Source organism: Protopterus annectens, chromosome 4.part0 (genome assembly GCF_019279795.1).
Source record: "Protopterus annectens isolate FY-2018-M chromosome 4.part0, PAN1.0, whole genome shotgun sequence".
Classification (NCBI taxonomy): domain Eukaryota; kingdom Metazoa; phylum Chordata; order Ceratodontiformes; family Protopteridae; genus Protopterus; species Protopterus annectens.
In genome coordinates this window covers 361,668,057-361,690,475 of record NC_056733.1, presented here as the reverse complement: position 1 = coordinate 361,690,475, position 22,419 = coordinate 361,668,057, and the positions used below count along the sequence as shown (strand labels likewise).

Here is a 22,419-nt window from a genome sequence, read left to right as displayed (position 1 = left end):
TGCAGACTGTAAATCCAATGACTCCCAATATATACACTACACTCAAATACAAACATATGCATCTTCTGAATTATAAATCAAGTACACAAATGCACCGATCCAACGGAGCTCAGACCCCGCAAAATAAAATCTTCTGAATTATGTCTAACAGCAAGAAGAACCATCCATTCTTCTTCCATTCTGCTTCCTGGAGAGTTACTAAAGGGTTTGCACCTTGTATCACCCCTTCTCCACAAAGTAACAGTAATCGCTGAGAGTGCACTACAGTGACAAAAAAAAAAAAAGCTGAACCTTTTGTGTAATGACAGTTGGGGAGATCAGTATCCTTAAAGCAGTAAGTTTTCTAATGCGTTCTCATGACTGCAGAGAGTAAGACATCACACCATCTACAGCTAACAGCCCTGACTTTATTATACTATATTTTATTCAACTTTATTGCAGCTGTTTTGCACATATATAATAATATAAAACAAAGCTGTACTCCCTTCAATAATTTTTAGTACCAGAATTTGACACCTAAATTCGCAACACACTCCACAAATGTACATCATATTATTGCTGGTACTAAAACTTGGCTAAAACGTTGTTGTTCAAATACAACTCCACCCTCAAGTGACTACCCTGCATTCACATCCTCCTCCTCCAACAAATCCATCTTATTTCACCTTATAGTCAATTCAAACAAAAATATTGAAAAGACTACTTGTCAAATTATGCCCATTAATCTAACCCCTGATAATCTCCCTTTTGAGTACTTAAAACTTTCAGCTAAACCTCTTTCTTACCAAATTTCTGTACTCATTAACTGCTCCATAGAGAAACTACTATTACTTCACTAATGAAACTATCCTCAATACCCCCTTCACAAAGATGGCAATTCCACAGAAATGCACAATTTTACCAGATTGTCATTTTTCACCCCTCTCAAAGATCCTGGGAAAGTACATCCACAACTAGGTTCTTCAATACCTTCATTGTAAGAATATTCTTTCTTCTCCTCAACACAGATTTCATCCTTACCATAGTGCAACTATAGCCCTATTATCTTTCCTTAGGACAATCTACAAAGGAAAAATAAAAGAGACTTATTTCCTCCATCTTCCTAGCTCTCTCTAAGGTGCTCAGTACTGCCTCCAATAAGAAAATACTACACATCCTGTCTTTCTTGGGATTTTCCCTTCAGTACTGCATTGCTTTTCTAGCTATCTCATCAACTGTATATAGGCAGTAAAATGGCACTAACCATTACTATTCAACCTATGCATAGACAATCTCTCTACAGCTCTACCTTATGCTACTTTATCCAATACACTGATGATGATACTCTAATCTGCTCTACTTCTTCATTTTCCTTATTGTGAACTCTGGCACAGGAATCTTTCAATTTCGTACAAAATTGGTTCTCACATGCTCATAAAAGTTCATAGGTTTATACTTGATTAATGATCACCATGTCCTTTATAAGTCTAGCTGTTCAATCTACCCCAATTGTGTCCCTACATATCACGAGTGTTTACTAAAATGGGGTATGTTAGGAACTTTCTAAAGGTTATGGGGGGATGTTAGTTTAGGCATTAATCTATCAGAGACATGTTGGTTTGAATGTTTCTAGAGGTTATATGGGGGAGTATGTTAGCTTGGGCATTGCTGCATACCTCTCAGCTTCTTAGAGCAGGAAACCTGGACAAAGTCTTAAATAAAAGAGGGACAAAGGTTCAAAAATAAGGACAATGTTTAAATATTGCTATTACAAATATAAAATATTGATAGAATAAGAGATTCTGCATTAGCACCAATTTTCTGAAGTGTATGAAGTCCAAACCTCATATGTCTCTCATTATTTTCTGACTTCAATCCTTAATGATTGGCCAGAAAAGCAACATTTTATGAGGAACAGATTAAAAATAAGAGAAAAACATCTAGACATTCTGTGAAAATCTGTACAGTGAGAGGTACTGATTACTGTCTGCCTCTGTCTATCAAAGACATGGGTGCCATTTCTGCGAAAACCTGTACAGACATGGGGGCCAGATCAAGGGTGAATTTCTGATTTCCCATCCATTGGTCAAGGTTACGTTTAAATAGGGTTAGGGATGGACTCTGTTTCACAAGTATGGAGAGCCTGTTCTGGAGCATAGAGATCCTTTGAGACATATATCTGACTTGCCAATGTGCCTTATTTATGTAACAAGCAAAATTTAAATCCTCAAATGTAATGGTTCTGACACTGTTTGTTTTTCACATTTGCAAAAGATCCATCAAAACTGGATCCGGGGATGTCTTGTATGCCAGGCATAGATCACCTCTAGGAGACCAAGCATAGAGATAAAGCTTTAAGGTGATCCATATAGGACAACGTGCTTATACCCTGGATTCTCTTGGTAAGGAGCCTTTGTGGGAGTTCCAGCTGTTGCATATGTCTGATCAGGTACATGCCGAAAGGAGAATTATACTTAATGATGGGTCTCATAAGGGTTGAATAAAGTGGCACTTTGACTTCCTTGGACCTGTATGCCATGCCCTTACATTTAAGTTGGGTAACATCGAATGACTTGCTTACCACTTTGGCCACATGTTGATCAAAGGCCAGATTACTGGCTACATATGTTCCCAGATGCTGAACTATTCAATCAATTCTTGGGAGTCTTATCAATGGATCTCATATGCTTCTAAACCCAAGTAAAACTAAATTTAATTTTTTCACCCTAAGCCTCAGTCAGATAACAAATCTCATTTCTTAATTATTACAACAACAAAATATTCACCTAGAAGTCACCTCCCAAATCAAACTGCTATGAGTTACCCTAAATGAGTAACTAAAATTTGATTCTCATATTAATAACATAGTTAAAAAAAATCAAAAAACAGACTCCCTTTAGAGACTCATTTTCTCACTCCACACTCTCAGATAAGTATAACTTCTACCTACCCACTCTCTGCCTTACTTTATGGTTCACCTTGTCAAACTAACTTTAAAGTAACATTGTTAAAAATTTAGGAGAATGTTATAATAAAATTAATAATTTGCATCCGAGATGCCTAATTCTTCCCATCATTGTCTGTCACTCGAGAATTAACCTGTCCTGAATTTCCAAACATCTTTATTCTCTGACAGTTGAAAGTAGCCCATACAATTCTCTCCAGACAAATGCTCTTCCATTAATTTTGTCCTGCAATGGTACTCTCCTTAAAAAAAACAACTTTTGGTTAAAAATGTTCACAATTCATTAATTAATTCAGTTACTCCTTATATTCCTCATGTATATCTAGGAAATAAAAGACATTCCCTCTTTCACTGAGGCAAACAATATTTTATAGGTTCCTACGTTCATAGGTGTATATTATGCTAATGACCACAAGTGCCTTTTTAAGCCTAACCATTCATCCCAAAGCTCTGACAAGTTCTGGTACCCTTGAAAAGTGTAAGTAGAGCCTTGGGAGATGAAACATTGACAAGCAGGGACCAGGGAGATGAACCATTTATAGGCTGCCCATGTCCATTAGTGACATACATGCCAAACCAGGAATGAATTTCCTGTTCCCCACCCAATTGTCCAAGTCAAACTTGAATTGGGTTAGAAAAGAACTCTGATTCACATCGATGGGGAGCCTATTCCAGAGAATGGGTAGTCTTTGGGATACATACTTGTCTCTCCGGCAGGTCCTATTGCTATCACAGGCAAGGTTTAAGTCTTTAGAATGGGTAATTCTTTGATGTTTGTTTTGCAGATATGCAGGAGGTCCAACAGAGTGGAGTCAGGCAATGCTTGCATGCCAGGCATAGATCTCAACAGCCTGTAGGAGACGGACTAGAGGGATAGGGCCTTGAGGCCCTCCGCACAGGACATGTTACTTACACCCTGTATTCTTTTACTGAGGATTTATTTTTCAACAAATTCTGAAGACTATCTATACAACTTCTGGATCTGTACTTTCTCATGCTCATTCAGACAAGCACATCTCCTCAATATCTTTTCCACTTTTATTTTTTAACCTGTCTGTATATTTTTCACTGCTGTAGATAATTCTATTTTACACCTCTTCGACATCTTAATTGTGTTCTCCTGTAGTTAGTATAATGCACTACGAGCTAATCTTTTCACGTATTTCTTTATATTGTAAACATCTTTGATTCTATCAAATTTTTCTTATCTTTTTCTCTTTTAGTAAATTATAAATATACTCACTGCTATAGATGATTTTGCTTTTTCATAAGCTGCCGAATGTTACCTCTATTACTGTAATTTTTATGCTTAAATTTTAAAGAGCTTTTCTCCTCGTGACTGTTCTGAAATTGAGGACTTTATGGGTTGGTTAGAGTATGCTGATTATCAAATAGACTAAATAAATAAATACATTTATACATACACATACATGCAATCATGCATGCACACTCATGCACATATATTTCATAGCATTGACCCCAAACTTCTAATAAATCCTTCAGGTTTTCTTCAGGTATTCCTTTATGTGCTGTTCTCACTTAACTGGCTTCATTCTGCAGAAGGGTCTATGTCATCTAAAAAGAATGCACTTTTGCTGTGCACATTTTTGTCAAGATATGCAGCGATGGCTACCCAGTCATTTTGTTATCAGTTGCTACTAATGAAACTTGATAACACCATTTGAAGTACTGCAGTTGGTGCAGATAGTTAAGGCTGTGAGCTCTGATTCAGGGTTTGAGTCCCACAGCCCTCATTTGTCTACTGTTTCACATTGAGCAAATCACTTAACCATATATTGCTCCCAGGTTGCACCTGAAAATGGACTGTGTATCTAGTGAGTCTATTTGGTTAATAAAGTGGTATTATTATATAAGCAAGACCCCTACAAATCTCATAGATGGGACTGCAACCTTCATATCATCACTACTTAACTTTTCTAAAGCTTCTTCTTCTTTCAGCTTTTCCCAGTTAGGGGTCACCACAGCGGAACTCCGGTCCGCTAATGATTGACAGTAGATTTTTACAGTGCCGAGGTGCCAGCTCGACGCCCAACCTTCAACGAAGGCATGCCCATTTACACATGTCTTTCAAACACCACTCGAATGTGGAGAGGACATGCAGACTTCACACAGAAGGCACTCCAGCTGAGAATCAAATGGGAGAACCTCTTGCTGTGAGGCGACAACTCTACTGCTGCACCACCGCGGCTTCAGCACTTAACTGTTCTAAATATTGAAGGTTATTTCAACACCAAGTTGCAGTTCAGACAAATAAGAATATTGCATTAATGTCTGTGGTTGTGAGATTTAGAACACTGTTAAGTTTTTTGGTGGAAATGGACATACCCACAAATACACATACGGTTATACTTCAGAAGTGCGTTTTCAGGATAAAGTTTAGCATCTTTTTAGGAAACTGTGCTTTAGTTAATTTCTTGTTTTCTGTTTTAGCTTTGGGATTTACACTTTACTGAAGTGAACTAGAAGATTTTGTAGCAGTCCTGTGATACTGTCCTGTCAGCCCCCCAAGAAAGGTAAGACTTTGAGTTTTCTGGTACTTTTAAATAGCATTCGTCAGAATGATAACTTCTGAAAGACTCCATTCAAAGACCTTAATTAAACCTAACTCCACCCCTTTCCACAGGTTGGTCATTTTGCCACCATTGTACCAACATTACCATGTTACTGCTAAAGTTATACTTCTTCACCATGCTTAGTTGTCATTAGTGCGGAACAAAACTGCAGCACCACATCTGACTCCAGAGATCTACTAAAAAGATCTGTAAAACACTCTTTATTTCTATCTATCCTCTACCCCTTCTTCCCATTTTTCCACATAAGGTCAGGATCTCACTTCAACAGTGATAATCATTTAGAGCCAAGATTCACATCTTCAGGTGGCTAGCCATGCCACAGTTCTTCTTCCATGCCATTCACATCTATGGCCAATTTAGAGTGTCCAAACTGCCTAATGCATGTCTTTGGAGAAAACCCATACTCCACACAGAAGGCACCCCACCCAAGAATCAAACCCAGAAACCTCTTTCTGAGAGGTAGCAGCAGTGTCTGTTGAACCACTGTTTCTCTCAGTATAGCTTAAATATTTTACATGCCTAATATGTTAGTAGCCTGCACTCTTGACTATGGTCAGCTCAGTTACACAATTCATTGTCCCTCACCTCCCCATTTATTTTCATAAGATGTTATCAGTTAATCTTTTACCTAGTGATGATAGACCATCATTTCCAAAATTATATTAGAAAGTTGTATGCATTTGTTACCAACTTATGTACCTGTGTTCTTCAGCTTGTCAGGTTATGCATGTTGTAATTAGGTAGTGCGGGGCACTGTTGACTTCAATCCTTCACTGTGCGCATCTCTTAACGGTCACCTGAATCTTCTTCTGTTCATCCTGAATAGTTTGCATTGCAGCCTTATAAACTGCTACTTTATATGCAGAAAAACATGCACAGACATTAGAATGTCATTTTCCTCACCCCCCCCCCTACACAAACATGCAGACAAATATACAAACAATAGATCAAGCACTTTTCCATGCATTCTGCTCTGTAAATGAGCAAATTAACAATACCTTGTCAACCCATATTTGAAAATGTGTGGTTTTAAGTATGCTCATTCATATAAATTAGAGGTCTAGACTGTTCTGTAGTTAATTAAAAGATAAGAACCAGTTAATCTGGAGACACTGTTTTTCAGTAAACAATTCACCAAGCAACATTAATGGGATGTCTTTTGAAGTCCAATACAGAGTAATTTATAATGTTTTCATAGCATATATCCTGTTCCTGAGAACATGACAACAGTTGCTGAACAGATAGTGAGGCAGAGACGCACAGGATGACAACATAAATCCATTATGCAGGAATACCACAGCCTTTAGATGATGCTGTGATTTAAAAGCAAAACAGTTACACTAAGGAGGTCTAGTAGCTTATCAGTCCAATTTTTTTTTTTTTTAATCGTCTTAGTGGTACTCCATCACAGCAATTCTTCTGCAAGTTAACACTGAAATTCTGTGCTTGCTAAACCATGAACCCATACATCAGATTGAGTTCATCCAGCAAGATAAATGCATATTCAATTAATTTGCAAATAAACACTCCACTGTGCATCTGGGCTTGAACTGAAACCCAGAATAATTTGAGTACTGTGTGACTGCGACTGTGACCCTTACATTAGTAATTGTTTTTTTCAAATTTTGGTACAGAAGCAGGGATGTCTGCTTTCACTGTCCTTATCAACTTACCAAAGCCAGATGAAATATATTTTATGTATATTTGTATGCATGCATGCATGTATCTGTGTGGATGTATGTATAGATGTAGGTATGCATGCATATATCTATGCATGCTTATATGTGTGTGTTTATACATGCATGCATTGTATGTGTATATGTATATATGTATGTAAGTATGTATGCATGCCTTTATTTATTTTGACCAAGGAGTTGCACTGCCCAAATTAATGGCCTTTTTCAAGCACTAATCTGCTCAGGGTGTCAAAAGTTGGAACAGCAAGGGAAACATATGCAGCTGATTCTAACAAACAGAAAGCAAGTACAGAGCAACTGATTCTAGAGAAGTATATATATATATATATATATATATATATATATATATATATATATATATATATATATAGACAAAATCATAAAACAACAAAGTAAAAGTGTAAAATACACTATTCAGCAGGTAGAGAGACATTCATGTTAGGGCAAAGTGTTGTCACAGGAAAATAAGTGAAGTTACATAAAACAAAACAACTCCAAAGGGAAAAATACTTAGATTATTTTTTCTACCTACATTTTGCCTCTGTGCCTGCTGATCATCAAGATGTCTCCCTATTGGTTACATCTTATTCATTCTATTGTATTGAGCATCCCCAGCACAGGTGGAAGAGCTGTTTGGAGGAAAAGACATTTTGTCAGCAATTAGGACATATGATGTCATGTGATGTGGGCCTTAACCCCTTCTCCAGCAAGGGTCGAGTACCTGCAACATGCTCTCCGCTTGTGCATGCATGTAAAGTGTCTACAATAAGGGCTAATGTACATGTAGCTTGATGAAAGAATGCCCATCTCAAGGCTATCCCTTATGTCACAACCCCTCATCTGAGGGGTTATGACATTGGATGGCCACGATCTGCACTTCTGCTGAACTAGGTCCAATAGATTCTCAAGCTGCTAATAGAACTCAGGTCACCTAGCTCTATTAGCAGCCAGTGTAAATAGTAACTCATGTGAAAGATATCACTTATGACCAAATGCACAGAACATATATTAATCAGTGCCCAAACAAAAACTTTTTTGTTTGCATTCATACACATGTGCACACGTGAGTGTGTGTGTGTGTGTGTGTGTGTGTGTGTGTGTGTGTGTGTGTGTGTGTGTGTGTGTGTGTGTATATATGTGTGTGTTTAATGAAAGTAGAGTTGGTGCCGAAGAATACCCTGACTAATGAAAAATCAGTAACCAGACCTTAAACTTCTTATTGTGGCAGGCTGTGCCCCCCACAACCTCCGCTAAATATATATTACAGCTCTGAAATCACACTAAAGTGAGGAAAGGGCAAATATCCCATTCTTCACTGTACCGCGATCTCAGAAAAAGCACTTCGAGGTCCGGTATGTTTGATATTATGAGTGTTCACAATTTATGCGATTCGCTCATATGATATAGACCCATTATTTTGTTGTGGTAGGTACATCATAATATTTAGCATATTCTCAAAATATTTTGCTTTCCTGTAAACAGGTTAAAATAATCAAAGCAATCAGACACAGGGTGGGCAGGTTTAGCTCTAGCAGGGAACCCCTGTTTTATGTCAAGGGGTCAAACCATCAACAAGTTGGAAAGTGCATTCTTGGTCTAATGATCTGAAGCTCTAATATCAGCACTCACAGGGTGTACACTACCCTTTCCTTAATGCATTGTGCTTAGCTAAAGTTTAAGTTAGGCAACCTATGAATCACATGAGCTAGCTACTTGCCACTTTGTGAAATATGTGTGTGTGGTGGGAACTTTAGCTTTAAGAACAAAGGTTGGCTCTTGTACCTGGAAAACATTTGTCATTTGTTTTGGGTAACCTTCAGGAATTTCAGGTAACAAAACTGATATAGTTTAATAAAATGTATTTCCTAGGAGATTCTTAATCTTTACCAATCAGTTGTTGCTGGTTGGATGTGTAGCTTGGTTAATAACCTGATTAGCAGACTTGTGCCAACAGCAATTGATTTATTAAAATTAAAATTCTTTCAATAAAGCATTTCAATGCCAAATGTTTGTCACTGTTATTCATTTAAAAAGGAATTGTATAGTTTTGATTATGTTACTTTTACATAATGTTGATAACTTTGCAAACATCTTCACTGTAAAGCACATTCAGAGGTTCATAGGTAGTTAATAGGCATATGGGCTATAAGACTACTGAAGTGTCTAGCCCAGTTTCTCAATTCCCTTGAGAACTGTCTGGCTAAATGACTTGCTTTGAGTCATGTACCATGCAAATAGAGGCTGAGAGACTCAAAGTCAGCACTACAGGACGTAAAATAGATCATTGCCTTAATCTTCTCCACTAACTGTCACATTACATCATAGCAGTATGTGACACATCCCATTATGGACAGCAGTGGGGGCTGGTGACTTCAAATCAAAGGTGGGCTGCAGGAGACAGCTGAATGGGGTGGGGTCAATGGGAAGGGGCATGGCCAACTCGAAAGGGGAGGAGCTATGCTCAAAACCACAGAAACTGTAACTTTAATTAAATACGCTGCCCTTGGTGCCAAACCGTCATTATGAGAGTCCAATCAAGACAAAATGTGAAGTGTAGAAGAAAAACATATATATCAATGCATCGACTGTATGACAGCTTACTTAATATCGAGATGGAAACAAAAAGGTTGTGAGGCATGAAAAAATAAATTACTTTTTAAATACATTACTGCAATAGCAGTCAAAATCAAGTATAAGAAAACCAAGCAGCACTCAACTCAAACCACTTTTCCTTGCACTGCAGTTCTAATTATAATTTATATTCAGCTTTATTAAAGTACCAAGTAACAGGCTGAAAGTAACAATCTCTGTGATAACCCCACTTGTAAAAATGTTTCTTATCCAAAAAAGACCTGCTGCCTGACAACAACTATTTACTTGTTTCATGAGGAAAACATGATCAAATTAAAAAATGAAAAACAAACAAGAAACAAGCTCAAGATATATTGCTTAAAGGGTTACTGCACAGGTTACGGACCACACATGATAGAGTGGCATTCTGTTTAGTTTACAGGTAAAGCCTGCAAAGATGACTGCAAGTCTCCAACAAATGTAACGCGCTTCTTAAAATAATGTAATTCTGTCCTTTATTACAAATAGTGTCATATGCATTTCAATACCCAAGGCTTATATGTTATCTAGTTATGCAAGTATTATCTGCATGGCAACAACAGAAAGGCTTTCAATGTTGGCAATTCTTTAACAGTATGCTTATTAAAGCTTGCTTGCATCTTACAATCTCAGACAAGCTTACCTGATGGTCATTAAAGCATTTCTACTTAAACACAAAACAACAGGCACTTTCTGAATAATAATAAGCATAAATCAACAGTATAAAATATGACAGAAATCAGAACATTCTACAAAATCAAGGACAGATGAAAAGCCACTGTAGTACTTGTGTCTACCTTGGATGAGGGGATACTCGGCACATTTACACTGCATAACTCCTCCTTGCCTTGCTTGGACACATCCAGAGTCACTACATGGGGGAGTGGGGTGCAACAAGTATGTCACAATTTGAAATGTCTCTGGCTGACTGTGATGGCCCTGACACATTTGTCATACTTCTCAACCTCAGGTGTCTGCTAAACAACACAATGCAGTCTCACAATGAAAACAGACTTAGCATTAAAACTTCTCTGCCCTTGAAACTCACATTCATTGAAACAGCATTGAAACCCACATTCAAAGAAAATAGATTTTGCCAGTGGAAGATAAAGATTAACTCTGGGCTGCTTTCAAATCACAGGCCCCTTGCACATGAAACATACACATGCTCTTTGATACAACTTCCTGATTGTATTAAATTATATTCCTTATGCAATACAGTACAGTTTTAGAGGGCATTTTAAATTTGTTTTGAAGATTTTTCCAATAAACAAATAAACAAAATGCATGCACCAATAATGACAAAACTGCCCAATTCAGAACATTTGCATCATAAAAGTCTACTCAAACTTCTACAGTCCACCAGTATCAGTAAATATGCAAAATTTCTGAAGAAGTAAATGTCATCTAAGTAATTCCACATTAAAGAGATCTGCAACTAATTAAGAGGTTGCTGCTAGCAAACAAATTTATATTTCATTGTTTCATCTACAAATACAGTGCCTGTTGCCCTTGAGAAATACATTGCCTATGTTACACTAAAAATTGATAAGCTAGTAATAATGCAATAGAGAATGGATGGCAAACTGATAACAGGTTCATAGTTAGTAAGTATCTTCACCAAAAAGGACTGCAGCATCCACCCCCTTTGCAACATAGTACAGTATCAGCAATGCATCTATCTACTGTGGGAGTAGAACCCACAGCCTTCTGCATCAAAAGCGCATACACTACCTGTTGTGCTATTAAAAATGCAAGCAGACTCACCATAAGCAGCATTAAACTTTTGTTCCCCTGCTGCTCTCAGCTCCTTTTAAAATATACTCAACACTCAGCTGCATCTCTGAACTTTGCAGCGCAAGAAATCTGGAAAAAGCCAAAATTTATTCAGGGGACAAAAGCCCCAAAACCAGGGACATATTTTAAACATTGCTTGTATAATGTTGAAAAGTTGCTAGAATAAAATGCTGTGTTACCACCATACATTTCACTGCCAAGACTTGAACCTAGGACCCTGTGAAAAACAGTTAGAGAAACATACCACTATGCCAAATCAGCTGTTTTGTGAAAGAGAGGAAGACTGAAACTTAAATGGCTATCATTTAGTGAATTCAGTTCTCACCATAGCTGTTAACCTTTTAGCACAAAACATCTGAACAAAGCCAATAATGGGGGAATACAGCCCCCAAACATATTCAGTGAATTCAGTTCTCACCATAGCTCTCAACCTCTTAGCAAAAAACACCTGGACAAGGCCATTAATGGGGGAATACAGCCCCCAAACATATTCAGTGAGTTCAGTTCTTACCATAGCTCTCAACCTTAGCACAAAAAACCTGGACAAAGCCAATAATGGGGGAATACAGTCCCAAAAAGCAGGGGCATATTTCAAATATCCATATTATAAACTTAGAAAATTGCTAGAATAAATGGTTGCGTACTTTCTGAAGAATATGAAGTCTGAAATTCAAATGCTTGTCACTTTTATTTATTTAAAATTTGTTAACAAGGAAAGTCTGACTTGGAACAAAAGCAAATTTTCAACAGAGGCCCAAGGAGAAACACTCCAGACACATGTCTTTGTAAGATGGGAAAACACCAGAGCACCAAGAGGAAACCCACACAAACACAGGGATAACACGCAGACTCCACATAGAAGGCACCCCTAACCAAAAATCAAACCAGAGAACCTGCAGCTGTCAGGCAACAATGCTACCACTGCACCACTGCAGTACTGACTGTATAAAGACAGAAAAATACAGACACCACAGATTTTATGATGAACAGAACAGAACAAATATGACGCAAAAATCTGCAAAGTTTTTAGACATGGTGGTGGGTAGGGAATTCAGGCTGTTGCCACATGGGCCCAAGGTACACAGTTCAAGCCTGGTTCTCTACCCACCACTATATAGCAACTAGGGCATTTTACACACACACTCACACATTGAGCTCAAATATAATTCCATACCTTAAAATAAACCCAAATATTCCTTCCTGCAGTTCTTCCAATGTCTGTAAAAGACCACGCTGAGATATTCCTTCCTGCAGTTCCAAACCTCCATAAAACACATAGCTTGCGCAGAGCAAGTCCTGCAGTTCCAAACATCCATAAAACACTTCCATAAGCCTGCAAGAGCAAGCTGGGTGCTACCCAGCCTGCGGATGTTGCAGTCCAATCCCCTTCCAGTCTATTCAGTTGTAACTGCATAGACTTCTGGGATATTGCTACTGAATGCTTGTATTCCTAATCCAGACTGCTGGTGAGACAGTCTGGATTCTGTGCGCATGCTCCAGACTGGTTCACCAGCAGTCCGGATATCGGAAAATGCTGCGAGTGCACATGCGTGATGTTCTGCAACTTGCATTTGTTTTTATTTTTATTTTCTTTTCTTTTTTCTTTTCTTTTTGTTTTACAGCTGGGGGGGGCTGCAGTCCTGCAGCCCAATAGCATGAGCTAAACCCCATCCCCCATACAGATTACATCTTGGCAGTATGTGACACATTCCAATTATGGGCAGTTCCAAAGCCCATCCCCTATCCAGATTACATCACCCATCCCCTATCCAGATTACATCACAGCAGTATGGGACACACTTCCATTATGGGCAGTGAAAAACTCCATTCCCTATACAAATTACATCACAGCAGTATATGACACACTCCCATCATGGGCAGTTTCAAACCTCATCCCCATCCAGATTACATCATAACAGTATGTGACACACTCCTGTTACGGGCAGTGCCAAACCCCATCCCCTTCCCAGCTTTACCCTTTAGCTATAATATTGCTTAATTCCAAGCCTCCATCAGACCTAGTGGTTGACCTCAGACTGTACCTTCAAAACCCTTAGTAAGTTAAGAAGGAGGAAAATTGCTGAAAAATGCAAGAAGTAGACCCAGTCTGCCTATAATTAGCAACAATTAAAAACTGTGTCAGGTTTCTCTGGAAAGGCTAGTTGAAGGAAAGATATTGCCCAATTCACAGATCTGTTTCAGTAAACTGAGTGGAAACCTATGTTTTCCCGTGTAGCTACAAATGAAGCAAACAGTTGCTACAGTTCATACCTGCCTGCACAGAGTGCTACAGCACTAAGCTTTTAGTTAAAATAAATAAATGTTCTTTTTACTTTTAAACTGTATCAAATTGTTGCTACAATTTAGACCACACATTGAATGCTATAGTATTGTGAAATATCATCTTTGAAAAGCCAGTATCGCATTAATGAAAAATCAGGATCAGCTGATCATACACCCACCTCACACTTTGCACCTGGGACAGCTGCCCCTCTTGCCTCACACTAGCTACACTAGTTGCATGTGTCAAAGTTTTTCCTGATTTAAATCTGTATAAACTGTGTACAGCCATTTTCTTCTATATTTTAAGTTTCTTCAATAAAACTGAGTCTAGATGTGGAGACAAACATAGAATGGTTCTTTCAAACCTGAGATGGAGAACTTTGATATGGAATCAGTAAGTTAGCCTGTTGAGTTCTCATTGCAGTTCACTCTTCTCTGTGATACAAGGCGCAAGAGGTTCTTATAATCAACATGTCATGTGAGTGCAATTTAGGCTGAAGATCTGGGAGGTACAGGAGTAGAGTGTTTACACAGATGTATAACAGAAGTGGGAATAGTCATGTCTTTTGGTTACTACTGAGAGCATGGCACTTCTGAGAAAGGAGACATTCTAATTTAATTTTAAAAGTCTTGAGGGTTTTTTTTCCAAAACCAGTATCCTTCAGGGACTGTAGCATCAGGGAACATTTTACAAGGGAAGGAGTGCTTTACTGAGTCAAAAGACTTTATTACTCAAAGGAGCAAGCCACCATTTAAATGAGCTCTGTCCTTGCTAGTATTGATGGTGTCACTGAATACACAGATAGTTATAAATGTGCTCATTTCTTCCTTAAAACCATTTTCGGGCATTCTAATACTTGCCTGTAAACATTTGTCTTACTAGGGAGACTAAAACAATGGACTGATATTTAAAAGATGAGTTTGAACCTTTATGTACAAGGACAATACCAGCCAATTTCCATATGTCTTTCTATCATTCAGTAGCAACTATGGATATCAGATGTTAGAAAATGAAAAGAGGTAATACTAGAGACAATCAGCCATCAGCTACAATGCTAGCATAGTATCACACATCTTCTAAGGTAAACTGTATGAGGATTTACCAAGGGAAAGAAAGGAATAAAGCTGAAGGAGCTGCAGTGCTAAGAAGGAGTGCATGAAGTCATCTGGATGCTGCTGTAATACAATCGGTATGGAATAGGTTTAGGCCGGCCTGTGCAGCTGATGAGGTAAACTGTCTTTCCATTTCTTATTTTTTGTCATGTTTTAATTTATTAATAAGTTGCTTATAAGTAACAGTTTTCCCTGTGGTCTGTCTATATATATATATATATATATATATATATATATATATATATAGATATATATATATATATATATATATATATATATATATATATATATAGGTCTACTACACATCATCGAAATTTCATATGACTGAAATTCATTTCACTGAGACCAGAACATCAAAAGTTCAAAACACTGAAAACTCATTTGACTGAAAATCATAACACTAACACATTAAAGTAAAAGGTATATGCCCTTTTCCCTACTGTAGTGTAATCCTGGAGTGGGGGGCACAGCCCCCCACATACGTTATACATTTTAAAACATACAGATGGATACTTATAACTGCAATGAATACTCTTTGCAGAAGGCAATATATACCGAAACTATGTGCGGGGCTATGCCCCCCCCACAACTATATATACTAACTCCAGGATCGCACTACAGTGGGGAAAAGGGCATATACCTTTTACTTTAATGTGTCAATTTTATGAGTTTCAGTCAAATGAGTTTTCAGTGTTTTGAACTTTTGATGTTCTGGTCTCAAGTCACATGAATTTCAGTCATATGAAATTTTGATCATGTGTAGTAAAACCATATATATATATATATATATATATATATATATATATATATATATATATATATATATATATATATATATATATATATATATATATATATATATATATGGGTGTATATTATGAGAACAAGAGATGAAAACAGTGAACGCATGTTGAGTGACACCAAATGAGCGAAAATTGGAAATATGGAATCCGGAAAAAAACAAAACTACAAAACCAAATGTCTAACTAACTGCGCCCCCCACACCCCCCCACTTAAATATTCCAACTCCAAGATTGGACTACATTGAAGTGAAGGGAAGAATTTCCCTATGATGATTTCCATTTACGCACGTGACATTTTCCATTTTCGACCATTTGGTGTCACCCAAATGGTGTTCGCGGTTTTCATATTTCGATCGGTTAATATAGACTTATATATATATATATATATATATATATATATATATATATATATATATATATATATATATTTATATAGTTTGCCTGTGTTTCACTGAATGTGCACTTGCCTGTCAAATGCAGGGGCATGATTTAATTTCGGCAATACAGATGGTTGAACTGTGGATATGTTGATAGTATGATGCAATGAGTTTGGAGAAATATCTTTCATAACTAGCTTGGTTGAACGCGGGGGGGGGTTAAAGGGAGGAATGCAATTGTCTTGTGTTTTTAACACATAAGAGGCTAGTCTAAGTGTTAGCTTTTTTTTCTGAGGGTTGAGCAGTATGTCTTATAAATCAGTTTATGCATGAAGGCTCTTGCTGTGATGAGATGCCAGCTGGCCTTGCTGAAGGTATGTCAACAGTGCTCTTGCCTTTAACAAGGGTGAATGAATCTGCATATACTATTAATGCTTGACTATTCTGTGTATTTTGTGAGGAATGTAAATGTATTTATGAGGAAGATGTAGGTGTAAGTACATTCTGTTTTCATCATATTAATTTTTCTTCATAAATATGCCACTGATTATCCTTAAGTACCTGACTACTAAGAAAGGTGCACAAAAGCTGCATTACTTGCTGTGATACAGATTATAGGACAAGAGAACAAATAGGGGGACAGAGACATCACAGGCTGAGTACTAAAAAATCAAATTCATCAAAATCCCTGTTGACTGCATTACAGAAATGACCACATATGCACAAATATTTCTGATAAGCATTGCTGCAGGAGGGACAAATCCCACTGCATCCCGCACATTTGAGGTTGTATTCCTTACACCCCTGTTACCTCTATATATTAATGCAAGCTTGCCCAAATGCAGGGAAAGAGAGACATTTGATAAATCATGGTATGAGCTGTTTCTGTTCTCTGTACTTGTATGCAGCTTGGCAACCACCAGATAAATAATACTGGTCAGTGACTGACAATCTGATGCCCTTTTAACATGGCAGGTATGTTTACTTACTGATTGCTTGGATCCTACTGTATATATCTATCCTTGTAACATAAGATTCTAGCACAGTATCAGCGTGAGTACACAGCTAGAAATCAAAAACATGATTCATCAACTTTTTTTTCTGCACCTGGTTTTGAACCCCTTTCCCATTGTTTATTTATTTATTTTTTGGCATTTGTTTACCAGGAAAGTCTGACTGGATAATTTTATCTGTTTTCAATGTAGACCCAGGGTGAAAAGCTCCACAGATGAAAACTGACATCATATTATAATATACTGTAGAAACATAGATTAATACAAATATTAATACACATATAACATGTAGAATAATATACATATACCGTGGTGGTGGTGCTGCGGTAGCATTGTCACCTCATAGTAAGACGCTGACCGGTTCGACTCTCAGCTAGAGCTTCTTCTGCGTGGAGACATACGTGAATGGGCGTACCTTCATTGAAGGTTGTGCGTTAGGGCTGGCAACCCAGCATGTAAAAATCAACTGCCAATCATTAGCGGACCGGAGTTCCACTGTGGCGACCCCTAACCGGGAAAAGCCAAAAGACACAACAACAACCAGATACACTATCATGTAGCAATGAACTGTGTTAACACGTTGTAAGTGCAAAGCCCCCCATTGTGGGCTTCAGGTACACAGCCCCTCCAAAATACCCATGTAGGAAAACAAATGGCAACTGATCTTGATTTTTGATCACTACTAGGCAACTTTTCGATCTCTGTAGTGGATGTGTACATCTTGCCCCCCATATAGAAAGTTTAGCTAAAAGAATGCCTATGTTTCTATCTGTTCTGCATGTCAGTCACTGCACTGCACTGTGCGGTACTATGGTTATACAAGAAAGAGATACAAAATGCCAATGATGAGCCTCCAACACCTCCTGTGCATTTCATCCCCAGATTTCCACACTGTCTAAACAGCTAGATGAAATGTTAGTGCTATGCTGCCACAGCTTAATGATATGTTATAACCCACTGTCACAGATAAATGACATGTCAGAGCCATGTTGTCACAGATAAATGACATGTCACTGCCATGTTGTCACAGATAAACAACATATCAGTGCCATGATGTCCTGTTCTCTGATCTCTAAGGAAAAGCTTAGCACAACCTGCTAGGCACTTTTCCTCTGTCTTACTGTAACATGAATTTAACCAATCAAATAATATCATGTGTTGTGCACAAAAGAAACTGGTATAGGTTATCTGTGTCCTTCACTGAATTACTGGCATGTGTGGAAACTACATGACAGCTAATATCAGTACTTACCATGCATATATAACTGATTTCATGGAGGTATGCAGTGATAGTTTAATGTGGATGACACAGGACATACACTACATGTGCAAGAATGTAAATTACTGAGGTAACTTAACCAATGATTGAGCACAAAGTTGTTGTTGTGTCTTTCGGCTTTTCCCGGTTAGGCGTCGCCACAGCGGAACTCCGGTCTGCTAATGATCGGCAGTAGATTTTTACGTGCCGAGTTGCAGAACACCAAATGTTTATCTGCAACTATGTAAAAGTGAAAAGACAAAATAAGCTTCACCGGATTGCATTTAAATAAATTAATGTTAATAAAAAAAGTTCTGTACTTCTAGGATCTTTTTTTTCATGCGTATTATAAAGTACGATATACAAGCAGCTTAAGAAAAGTAACAAAATATAAATGCATGATTGCTTATGACATAAGCAATGGTTTAATAACGATGTTTTTTATTTTATAAAAGGGACAGGAATTTAATAATTTATGTAATGTTGTTTATGTTATGTGACATATAGCAATATATGTGAAGCATAATGTTTATTAATTTTAAGTTGTTAATACAGTTTGATTAATTTTATATAAATGTAAATGTGCCTATGTCACAAGTGATAACTTAATAAAGGTTTTAACAAAAAAAAGTGATTTTTTTCAGTATTTCAAAAAATGTGAACATTTATCTGCAGATGCGGTCTTCTGTGTTAACAAAGACAATGATGTGAAGTGCTTGTGAATACTTTCAGTGGGGTCCTGCCAGTTATGAGGCTTTCATCCTGGTTACCAGATGTGCAAACTTGTATTCTAAAAAGTTGTTTAAGTTCCAACATTTCCGAGAAATGCCTCAGACTAAATGAATTAAATAAAGGAGGTAACGACCATTCAGGTCTCTATGAATTATAGGGCACTTGTGGTTTACCCCGTTATTTAAGCTAAGGAAGCAGTTCAATCTGATAATAGGACACATTTTGTAACGACGCACTTTAAGAAGTTTGCTAAACATTCTTAGTCTGTAATTGGTGCAGGGTGGGTGGGGGGATCTCTAGCAGTGTCTTAAATCCCTGTGAAGCAACTCCAACCATTAATACAAGTAGACACAGTGTTGCCTGTTTCCTGGCTTTATTCTGGCTGCTCAGTTTTGACAGATCTGAAGTGAGAGAGAGAGAGTATTTGGAACACAGCTCAGATAGTATCAGCTTGAGCAAAATGAGGAAGTAAATCCGAATGGAATATTTAGACAGCTGATTTTACATCACACTTCAGTAAAGGGGAAAAGGGAGCCCTCTTGTGTGTTAACAACAAAGAACATTTAAATCCATCCATTAGCACAACCTTATTTGTCTACCATTTCAAAACGAACAAAAATAAATGTACTAAGCTGAGGAGTCAGATATTCTGGCAGCCTTTTCCAAAGTGTGCTGTGATAAACTATGTCTGTCTGTTTTGCATTTGTAGCGATTATTCTGCGTGAGAGCAGCAGAAACATATCTACAACTGAGAAGGAAGGAGAGCTGTCCTGCTTAGAACCCAGTGCCTGCTCTTATAAAATACTGACATGTTGACTCCATCAAGGATATAGCATTCAAATCTATGAGTTTTAGAAACCTGGTAAAAAAACTATCAGGGTCAGTCCAAAGGCTTCTGTTTAATCCCCAAGCGAGGTTAGCTGCTAAAACCTATAACGGCCAATTCACCTTTTGTCCTTGAGGCCCAGCTCTTCTGATCTGTATCCTTGAGGTACAAATGCTTTTAAAACCCCCACTAGGTAGCTTCTGTTTTGATTACCCTTTTTTCTCTTGTAAACAATTCAAAGCATACATAATTACTCAAAGAATTAGGTCCAGATTCCCTGGCCTTCTGTAGCAGGCTTTAGGAACAATCCACAACTCTGCTGCTTTTGTTGAGCTAATTTTTAATCAGCGTCTCCACAATTACCCCTGTTTTGGCATGGCTCACTGGATAATGATGTTAGAAGAGGAAAATAAGCTCTCTTTCCTGCCTCCACTTCCCTTACCCCTTTAGTATTTGAGAAAATTTTGCAAAGCAGAACTAGGAAACAAAAGGGGAAGCCAAGAGGCATGTAAAATGCTGAACAGCACTGCAGCTGCTATACAAAGATTTATATCTTGAGAGTATCGAGTTAAGCCCAATAGTACCTAAGTTCATATTTTCGATTTCTGCAGAAACTCACAAAAATATTTGTCATTAGCAATATAGTTAGTCGTAGTAGATAAGCCAATGACAAGTAACTTCTTAAAATACATACATATGTGCATGCATATATACATAAACTATGTTAAATTAAATAATAGAAAATGTTGTAGGTAGTCAAGGCTTAATGGTAAGTTGCTATTGCAGAAATGTTCAGAAGGATTAACTTTGTTGATTTGATAAGCCTTGGATAACATAATGAATGACATGAAGAAATTCTAAGCAGTGAAAAACTACAAAGTCCATTATATCTTTGGAGTCTGAATTATTTGTCTTTTTAATCTTTGTGGGTTAGCACCCAATGTAAACAATTAATGAATTTTCTGGGGCAACTCAGGAACTTTGGCATGTCTATGTAACATCTTTGGAGTCAAACAATATGAAAGCAGCAGTTAGATGAATCATGCTCAGGCAGCTGTTTTCTCATAAGTATTTACTTTAACAACTGTGTTATACTGCCAGGCCATTGCAGTGAGGAAATACAGAGTGAAAAATGTACCTTTTCTTGTAGCTTTGACATACAAAAAACTGACAGTGTTAAAACAGACTGTGAAGTGTATATTAAAACAAACACCAATGGAATCAAATAAATATATAGGGCTAATGTTTGAATACTGAAATGCAAATTGTTGAGTGACTTCAGGTAAACTGAATATCACATAAAAAAAATGAAAAATAAAATAACTTCCCTCTTTTGTTAATCATTTGACATTGGGCAAAAGTACTTCCAGGACTTGAAATACAGCAAATCACAATACATCTAATAATGAGGTTTATTTCGCTTCCACTATGAATGGACAAAATTTAACGCATCGAGGTTTGAAATCCCTGAATTGCAAAAAAACAGCCAAAAAACAATTTGCCCGTACACCCTGCAAAATTTATATGTATCAACTCCAAGGTTACACCAACTCAAAGAAATGGTACTACTGCTACCCCAACTTAGTGACAGTGATTTCCCGAGGAGGAGGTTGAATTTTGGGCAAATTCATCCACTTGTACCTGTTTACTTCTTTGATAAATACATGTGTAAATAAAACACATTTCCTTTTAGACTGGATTTTCTAATTCCATAGAACTGAAATGATTTTGGACTATTATACAGTATATTATTATTATTATTATTATTATTATTATTATTATTATTAGCATTAGTAGAAGTAGCCAGATTCCCATTTATAGACTTACTGTTAGAATGAATTATTGTTTTATGTTTTTCCACTTCTCATCAAAAGCACTCTCCTAACTCCATACAGACTACAGTTACTACATTCTTCTAACATTGACAATAAGTTTTTTTCTTTGCCCCTGCCACCATTTCAACTGAATCTATATTTATAGTGAAACTGAATATGTGCGCAGTATGAATTTAAGGCTACTTCATATCTACTCTGTCTCTTCCTACAGTTGTTTAGTTGACATATCACTTTGCCACTTGCTATGTTTTTCATTTCTTTAATATTAGAAGACAAAACTCAACGTGCTGGTACTGACAGTATAGAAGATTTTACTAGTTTGATGTTTCAGTACATGTGGTGCATTTGTATACCATGAGTTTCTAGGGACTGGGTGTAGGGAAACTGGGAGAAGTTTGCTCACACTCTATACTTTGTAAACAGTTGGCACAGTTCATGTAGTTGTTTTTTACCAGCTGCACACACATTTAAAAGGAACAGTCTTTTTATTCTCATGGTGTTTGCACATTCTCCAGGGCTGTTCAAGTATGGAGTTAA

The 22,419-nt window shown here is 37.3% G+C and overlaps 1 pseudogene; it reads right to left on the bottom strand.

Annotated features, from left to right (window-relative positions):
• Nucleotides 1-12,971, bottom strand: part of LOC122800253 — a 54,493-nt pseudogene extending 41,522 nt beyond the window's left edge.
• Nucleotides 12,972-22,419: the final 9,448 nt, after the last annotated feature.